Source organism: Bubalus bubalis, chromosome 2 (assembly GCF_019923935.1).
Source record: "Bubalus bubalis isolate 160015118507 breed Murrah chromosome 2, NDDB_SH_1, whole genome shotgun sequence".
NCBI lineage: Eukaryota > Metazoa > Chordata > Mammalia > Artiodactyla > Bovidae > Bubalus > Bubalus bubalis.
This window is the reverse complement of record NC_059158.1, coordinates 150,869,354-150,878,651: the sequence shown is the minus strand read 5'-3', so window position 1 is coordinate 150,878,651 and position 9,298 is coordinate 150,869,354. Positions and strand designations below refer to the sequence as shown.

Genomic DNA, 9,298 nt, shown 5'->3' with positions numbered 1-9,298 from the left:
TCTCTCATGTAGGTAGGGTCTACAGAAAGCCTCCTTTCCTCCAGCAGAGATTACTTTGAACCAGGGTCTACGGTTTGGCTAGTGGAGAATGGACTGGATTTCAGCTGCACTGACCCTCTGAATTGGGTTGGACTTACTGATAGATGAGCCCAATTGCAGACTGCATTTCTATTATTATCCTGAAGCACATGAATCAAAATCAAAATATGCATCAGAATCAGAAGTGTCAAGTTACTTTACAATTAAGATGGAATTAATAACTTGCAAAGATTCTTGTCTTGTCTTTCTCCCACAGGGCCCACATTTTACTGCTTTTGTGTTGTCTGATGGTGTTTCATTTGTCAGTATAATTTATAAAACAAGAGAGATGCATGTTACAGATATTCTACAGATTCTAGTGGATTTACTAACTTGAATCCAGGAAATTCTCAGCTCTGTAAGTAATTTTGTAGTTTCATACTCCACCAGTCAACTTCACATTCTTTAGGATTCTATCTAAATCCCCTTTCTCTTATCTCTACATTTTCTCCTGGATTGCCTATCCATTCCTATGACTACTTAATGATTTGTGTGTGTGTTACTCACTCAGTCATGTCTGACTCTTTGCCACCCCGTGAACTATAGCTTGCCAGAGTCCTCTGACGATGGAATTCTCCAGGCAAGAATACTGAAGTGGGTTGCCATACCTTTCTCCAGGGGATCTTCTCAATCCAGGAATCACACCCAGGTCTCCCACATTACAGGCAGATTCTTTACCGTCTGAGCCACCAGGGAAGCCTCTCTAATAATTTAGAGATTTAAAACTCAGAATCTGGTATGAAGGATAGACCTATTAGATATTTGCATTTGAATGTATCAAAATCACAATGTCCAAAAGTGAATTAATGAACCATCTCTTTCAAAACTGCACCTGATTCAATCTTGGTGACCAATTAGTCTAAGCTAAAATCTGGGCAACATTCTTGATTCTTTCCGTTCTCTTACTTTCTACATCCTTTCAGAAGATAACAGTGTATGCCCTTAACAGCAAAGGAAATCTGATGCAAGGAATTGGTTTCATAGATGACAGAAGAGCTGAAAAGCTAAGCAGAAGGTGGTAATGCAACACAAAGATTATCAAATGAGCCAAGGAAGGATATGGTGTTACTGGCGACTGGAGCCTATGAGCATCTAATAGAAGCTGGGACCAAAGCAAGCCAATGTGGAGAGAGCTGAAGCCATGGGCAAGATGGCATACCTGCCGAAATATTCTACCTAACTCCAACTAATGCTCTGTGTCAGTGCAAGCCACATGCAGCAGGGAAACACTCTAAAATGTATAACAGAAAAGAGAAAGGATAAACAATGGATTTGAGGGCACACCACTAATACAGATAAATACTGCTAAAATCCTGGCTCAGGAAAATCCACTGGAGAAGGGATAAGCTACCCACTCTGGTACTCTTGGACTTCCCTGGTGGCTCAACTGGTAAAGAATCTGCCTGCAATGTGGGAGACCTGGGTTTGATCCCTAGGTTGGGAAGATCCTCTGAAGAAGGGAATAACTACCCACTCCAGTATTCCAGCCTGGAGAATTCCATGGACTGTATAGTCCATGCGGTTGCACAGAGTCGGACACGACTGAGTGACTTTCACTTTCAAAATCCATTTATCGCTTTCTTCTCTGCCATCTGTATCATTCCTGCAGACTTCTAACATGCCTGTCCAATTTATGCTCCATACAGGAGCCAGATTAATTCTTTCTCAAATATAAATTGTAACTATTTCAAATGTAAGTGTTCACCTTAACCCCTCTCTTGCCTGCTTAAAGCACATCAATGACTTCCTATTGTACTTTAAGTTAAAAACATGTAGCCAATCAAAAAATGGGCCAAAGATCTAAATAGACATTTCTCCAAAGAAGACATACAGATGGCTAACAAACACATGAAAAGATGCTCAACATCACTCATTATCAGAGAAATGCAAATCAAAACCACAATGAGGTACCATTTCACGCCAGTCAGAATGGCTGCAATCCAAAAGTCTACAAGCAATAAATGCTGGAGAGGGTGTGGAGAAAAGGGAACCCTCTTCCACTGTTGGTGGGAATGCAAACTAGTACAACCACTGTGGAGATTCCTTAAAACACTGGAAATAGAACTGCCTTATGACCCAGCAATCCCACTACTGGGCATACACACTGAGGAAACCAGAAGGGAAAGAGACACGTGTACCCCAATGTTCATCACAACACTGTTTATAATAGCCAGGACATGGAAGCAACCTAGATGTCCATCAGCAGATGAATGGATAAGAAAGCTGTGGTATATATACACAATGGAGTATTACTCAGCCATTAAAAAGAATACATTTGTATCAATTCTAATGAGGTGGATGAAACTGGAGCCTATTATACAGAGTGGAAGTAAGCCAGAAAGAAAAACACCAATATAGCATACTAACCTATATATATATGGAATTTAGAAAGATGGTAATGATAACCCTGTATGCGAGACAGCAAAAGAGACACAGATGTATAGAACAGTCTTTTGGACTCTGTGGGAGAGGGAGAGGGTGGGATGATTTGGGAGAATGGCACTGAAACATGTATAATATCATATATGAAATGAATTGCCAGTCCAGGTTTGATGCAGGATACAGGATACTTGGGGCTGGTGCACTGGGATGACCCAGAGGGATGGTATGGAGAGGAGGTTGGGAGGGGTGTTCAGGATGGGGAACACGTGTACACCCATGGCAGATTCATGTTGATGTATGGCAAAACCAATACAATATTGTAAAGTAATTAGTCTCCAATTAAAATAAATAAATGTATATTTTAAAAAAAAATCTAGCCATGGCTTGTAAGACTACCTATTCTGGGTCCTGCTGGTCTATCCAAACTCATTTCCAACCACAATCTATCTCATTCAATTCATTTCAGAGATACTAGCCTCTTTTTAGCTTCTGGAATGTACTGAGCTCTTTTCATCCTTAAAACCTTCTAAGTCTTGCTTAGTTATTGAATGGCTGTCTCATATCTTCCAAAACAACATCACCTGCCTTAGGTAACCTTCCCAGATAACTGCACCTAGGCAGCATCTGCGTCATCAACCTTGCTGTCACCTTGAGAGCAAATTTCTCAGTTTATACTTTAGAGTTTTTTTATTTATTCTCATCTTCCACCATTGAGCAATAGGTACCATGAGATAAAGAAACCACACCATGTCAATTTTATTTGATTGGTAAATCATAAATACTGTGGAAGAGAAAGATTCCTAGTCATATTAGAGAAATCCAAAAATCATATGTACTTTCAGTGGTGTAATAAGTCACTGATATTTTTTTTCCAATAGGGCAGTGTTTCTTAAGATTCTGATTCATTAAGTCTAAAGTGGATCTGAGACTCTGCATTTTTAACAAGCTTCCAGGTGAACCCCAGACACCACATTTTTTGGTAGCAGGAAAGCCATCAAGCTGATAAATTAGATTAACATGGATGTTTTCCAAGGCCTACACCTTTTAGCTTCTCTGCATTCTGAGCTGGAAAGTAGAAAGAAACTACAAAATCAATAAAATGCAATGTTCAATTAGTGGTAATCAGTCTCTTGGCTACATTTTGTTCATCTGAAATTATGTCTCAACCTCTATTTACTTTACAATAGCATTTCCTAACAGATTTTGTACTTCAAATTTTCATCACTAAAGCATGAACTAATGCATATTTGAAAACTAAAAATTAATGTTCAAATCGATAATGGTAACCTTCATTTGTATAGTGCTTTCTAGCTTATACAGAAATTCTAGGCACATTATTGTATTTAATCCTCACAGCAATTCAAAATGTAGCCAAAGCAAGAATCATTAACCTTATTCTACAGAAATCTGATGGAAATACAATAACTGTGATAATAATCAGTAGTATCTTCATAACTTTGTTTGTGTGAGTGTGCTTAGTCGCTCAGTAATGTCTGACCCTTTGCAACCACATGGACTGTATCCCTCCAGGCTTGTCCATCCATGGGGATTCTCCAGGCAAGAATACTGGAGAAGGTTGCTATACCCTTCTCCAGGGGATCTCCCCAAGCCAGGGATCAAACACAATCTCCCATATTGCAGGTGGATTCTTTACTGTCTGAGTCACCAGAGAAGCAATATTTTCATAACTTCATTTGTAAAAGACCTTAATATAAAACATTAGCTAATTTATTTATTTGCATAATAATCCTTAAAATCAGATAAATATCTGTTCTTGGCTATTGGTCATATGTAGTTTTCTTGTTGTTGTTCTTGTTTAGTTGCTAATATGTCCCAAAACAATTTTTACATCAGTTGTTTATTGTATCTTTGGCTTGTATTGTATGGCTACTTTAAAGAATATAAACTATGTGTATCTGAAAATCTGGATTTGAGTCCTTACTCTATTGTTCCCTGTGAAACCTGGTGCAAGTGACTTTACTGCTTTAAGGTCCCTGACCTTATCTGTAAACTAGAAGGAATAATAATTTCTGTTACAGGGAACCACATTCTTCTTGGGCTTCCCTGATGGCTCAGTGGTGATGAATCTGCCTGCCAGTATAGGAGATGCAGGTTCAATCTCTGGGTAGGGATGACCCCCTGGAGGAGTAAATGGCCACCAACTCCCATATTCTTTCCTGGGAAATCCCATGGTCAAAGGAGCCTAGAGGGCTAGAGTCCATGGGGTTGCAAAAGAATCTAACCTGATTTAGCTACTACACAGCAACACATTCCTCTCTCCACAGGTTTCCAAAAAGGTGACATCCACTGGACATGGAATAACAGAATGGTTCCAAATAGGAAAAGGAGTACATCAAGGTTGTATATTGTCACCCTGCTTATTTAACTTATATGCAGAGTACATCATGAGAAATACTGGGCTGGGTGAAGCATAAGCTGGAATCAAGATTGCTGGGAGAAATATCAATAATCTCAGATATGCAGATGACACCACCCTTATGGCAGAAAGTGAAGAACTAAAGAGCCTCTTGATGCAAGTGAAAGAGAGTGAAAAAGTTGGCTTAAAGCTCAACATTCAGAAAATGAAGATCATGGCACGTGGTCCCATCACTTCATGGTAAATAGATGGGGAAACAGTGGAAACAGTGTTAGACTTTATTTTTTTGGGCTCCAAAATCACTGCAGATGGTGACTGCAGCCATGAAATTAAGATACACTTACTCCTTGGAAGCAAAGTTATGACCAACCTAGATAGCATATTGAAAAGCAGAGACATTACTTTGTCAACAAAGGTCCATCTAGTCAAGGCTATGGTTTTTCCAGTAGTCATGTATGGATGCGAGAGTTGGACTGTGAAGAAGGCTGAGCACTGAAGAACTGATGCTTTTGACCTGTGGTGTTGGAGAAGACTCTTGAGAGTCCCTTGGACTGCAAGGAGATCCAACCAGTCCATTCTGAAGGAGATCGGTCCTGGGTATTCTTTGGAAGGAATGATGCTAAAGCTGAAACTCCAGTACTTTGGCCACCTGATGCAAAGAATGGACTCATTGGAAAAGACTCTGATGCTTGGAGGGATTGGGGGCAGGAGGAGAAGGAGACAACAGAGGATGAGATAGCTGGATGGCATCACCAACTTGATGGACTTGAGTTTGAGTGAAGTCTGGGAGATGGTGATAGACAGGGAGGCCTGATGTGCTGCGATTCATAGGGTTCCAAAGAGTTGGACACAACTGAGCGACTGAACTGAACTGAACTGAGACAGCATATTAAAAAGCAGAGATATTACTTTGTCAACAAAGGTCTGTCTAGTCAAGTCTATAGTTTTTCCAGTAGTCATGTATGGATGTGAGAGTTGGACTATACAGAAAGCTGAGTGCTGAAGAATTGATGCTTTTGAACTGTGGTATTGGAGAAGACTCTTGAGAGTCCCTTGGACTGCAAGGAGATCCAACCAGTCCATCCTATAGGAGATCAGTCCTGAGTGCTCATTGGAAGGACTGATGTTGAAGCTGAAACTCCAATACTTTGGCCACCTGATGCGAAGAACAGACTCATTTGAAAAGACTCTGACGCTGGGAAAGATTGAGGGCAGGAGGAGAAGGGGATGACAAAGGATGAAATGGTTGGATGGCATCACCAACTCAATAGAGATGAGTTTGAGTAAACTCCAAGAGCTGGTGATGGACAGGGAGGCCTGGCGTTCTGCAGTCCATGGGGTTGCGAAGAGTTGGTCATGATGACCGACTGAACTGAACTGAACTGACATCCATTTTACTCCCTAGAAAGGAACAGTTTTGAAGAAACACCTTGGAAATATCTGTTTCTATGTCCCTTGTATTATATACATCTCCCTGATAGATGTAGAAATTTATTAATCTGACTGGAGAGATACAAAGAATTTGACACCATTGATCACATCCATCTACTGGGAAGTGTTAAGTTATTCAAGTGACTATTCCCATCTGTTGTCTATTATATCTTGTTTGCATAACTAAAGCATTCTCTTCTTGTATTCATACATTAATGCTGTTAGTCAGCTCAGAGGATTTTCTTCTAAAAGCGAGTTTGGAAGCCCAAATCAGTCAACATTTAGAATTCAAATGTTCTCTGAGTTAAAAGTTATGGGAGATTATTTCATGGACCTGGCAAGGTATCTTTTCTGAGAATTTACTTGCATGTGGGGAATCCGGTCTAAATTCAGGGGGAAATGTATGCCTGGAGGCCAATTGCATTGTTGCATTATCCAATCCTGCATTCCAGCTGAAAGATATTTTAATCCCCCTCAGATACCTATGTCTGGGCTTCCAGGTGGCTCAGCATTAAAGAATCCACCTGTAGTGCAGGAGACATGGGTTTGATCCCTGGGTGGGGAAGATCCCCTGGAGGAGGGCATAGCAACCCACTTTAGTGTTTTTGCTGGCAAAATCCCATGGACAGTGGAGCCTGGCAGGCTATGGCATTGCAGGCAGACGCTTTAACCTCTGAGCCACCAGGGAAGCTTATGGTCCAAATGGGGTTGCAAAAAATTAGACATGACTGAAGCACCTGAGCATGCATGCACATACACAGATACCTATGTTTACTCCACAATTGGTTTAGGGCTTAGAAAGGAGGTAGGGTGAGTTCTTGTACCAAGAACCTGCCAATATGGATCACATTCACACCAAAACCAAGAAGAATGCAGCCTGGGTCATCACTGAGAAGTACTGCACAAGCTTGGGCAATGAATTCCACACCAGTAAGCATGTGTGTGAGGAGGCTGCCATTATTCCCAGCAAGAAGCTCTGCAACAAGATCACAGGCTCTGTCAAACATCTGATGAAGTGGATTCAGAGGGACCCGGTAAGAGGTATCTCCATCAAGCTGCAGGAGGAAGAGAAAGAGAGGAGGGATAATTATGTGCCTGAGATCTCAGTCTGGATCAGGAGATCACTGAAGTATTAATAGGTCCTGACACTAAGGAAACACTGAAGCTCTTGGACTTTGGCAATCTGTCCAATCTGCAGGTCACTCAGCCTATCTTTGGGATGAATTTCAAAACACCAAGTGGAGCTGTTTGAAACTTTCTATAGTGCTGCAATATTGTCAATAAACTTCAGACAACAAAAACAACAAAAAGGAGATAGGCTGTAATTAGCTATCTTTTTTTTTTTTTTTTTTTTTTTTTCAGAGAAAAGCCAACTACTACTTTGAGGAGCTGTTTAAAGAGCAAAATATACATTGTATTGCATTATACATAACACACAATTAATGGAGCTACTAGTGTTAATGTGTATATGTGTGTGTATGTGTTAAATGGCTTTAGTCATGTCCAGCTCTTTGCAACCCTATGGACTGTCACCCACCAGGCTCCTGTGTCTATGAGATTCTCCAGGCAAGATTACTGGAGTGGAATGCCATGTCCTACTTCATGAGATCTTCCCAATCCAGGGATTAAACTCATGTCTCTTATGTCTCCTGCATTGGCTGACTGGTTCTTGCCACTAGCACCGCCTGGGAATTACTACTGTTAACATTTCCATCTTAATTGGTTCATGTTAATGGGAATGATAAATTTGCAGGCCAATACAAACAAATGAGAAGGGACAAAATAAAGGGAAGTGGACAATATCAAAGGTATCAAACACTTATGAAGATGAGAGTACTGATCCAAATTTAATGAATCAACAGAACAAATTCTTGAAGATTATCTTTAACTCTGTTGAAAAATTTAGTACTGAGAAGCTCAACAGGTGATTTTCCCAAGGCCATATACTTGATAAGCATCAGTTCAGTTACTCAGTTGTGTCCAACTCTTTGCGACCCCATGGACTACAGCACGCCAGGCCTCCCTGTCCATCACCCATGCCTAGAGTTTACTCAAACTCATGTTGCTGAGGAAGGCTTTCTTATCTCTCCTTGCTATTCTTTGGAACTCTGCGTTCAAATGGGTATATCTTTCCTTTTCTCATTTGCTTTTCACTTCTCTTCTTTTCACAGCTATTTGTAAGGCCTCCTCAGACAGCCATTTTGCTTTTTTTGCATTTCTTTTTCTTGGCAACGGTCTTGATCCCTGTCTCCTGTACAAAGTCACAAACTTCCCCCATAGATGATAAGGCACTCTGTCTTTCAGATCTAGTCCCTTAAATCTATTTCTCATTTCCACTGTATAATCATAAGGGATTTGATTTAGGTCATACCTCAATGGTCTAGTGGTTTCCCCACTTTCTTCAATTTAAGTCTGAATTTGGCACTAAGGAGTTCATCATCTGAGCCACTGTCAGCTCCCAGTCTTGTTTTTGCTGACTGTATAGAGCTTCTCCATCTTTGGCTGCAAAGAATATAATCAATCTGATTTCAGTGTTGATCATCTGGTGATGTTCATATGTAGAGTCTTCTCTTGTGTTGTTGGAAGAGGGTGTTTGCTATAACCAGTGTGTTCTCTTGCAGAACTCTATTAGCCTTTGCCCCACTTCATTCTGTACTCCAAGGCCAAATTTGCCTATTACTCCAGGTGTTTCTTGACTTCCTACTTTTGCATTCCAGTTTCCTATAATGAAAAGGACATCTTTTGGGGGGTGTTAGTTCTGGAAAATCTTGTAGGTCTTCAACTTCAGCTTCTTCAGCATTACAAGTTGGGGCATAGACTTGGATTACCATGATATTGAATGGTTTGCTTTGGAAATGAACAGAGATCATTCTGTTATTTTTGAGATTGCATCCAACTACTGCATTTCGGACTCTTTTGTTGACTATGATGGCTATTCCATTTCTTCTAAGGGATTCCTGTCCACAGTGTAGATATAATGGTCATCTAAATGACCATTATAGCAAGGAGAGATAAGAAATAGCAAGGACA

General features: G+C 40.5%; 1 pseudogene; it reads left to right on the top strand.

Moving 5' to 3' along the window:
* The first annotated feature begins 6,997 nt into the window (after nucleotides 1-6,997).
* LOC102405789 lies at nucleotides 6,998-7,520 on the top strand (annotated as a pseudogene).
* Nucleotides 7,521-9,298: the final 1,778 nt, after the last annotated feature.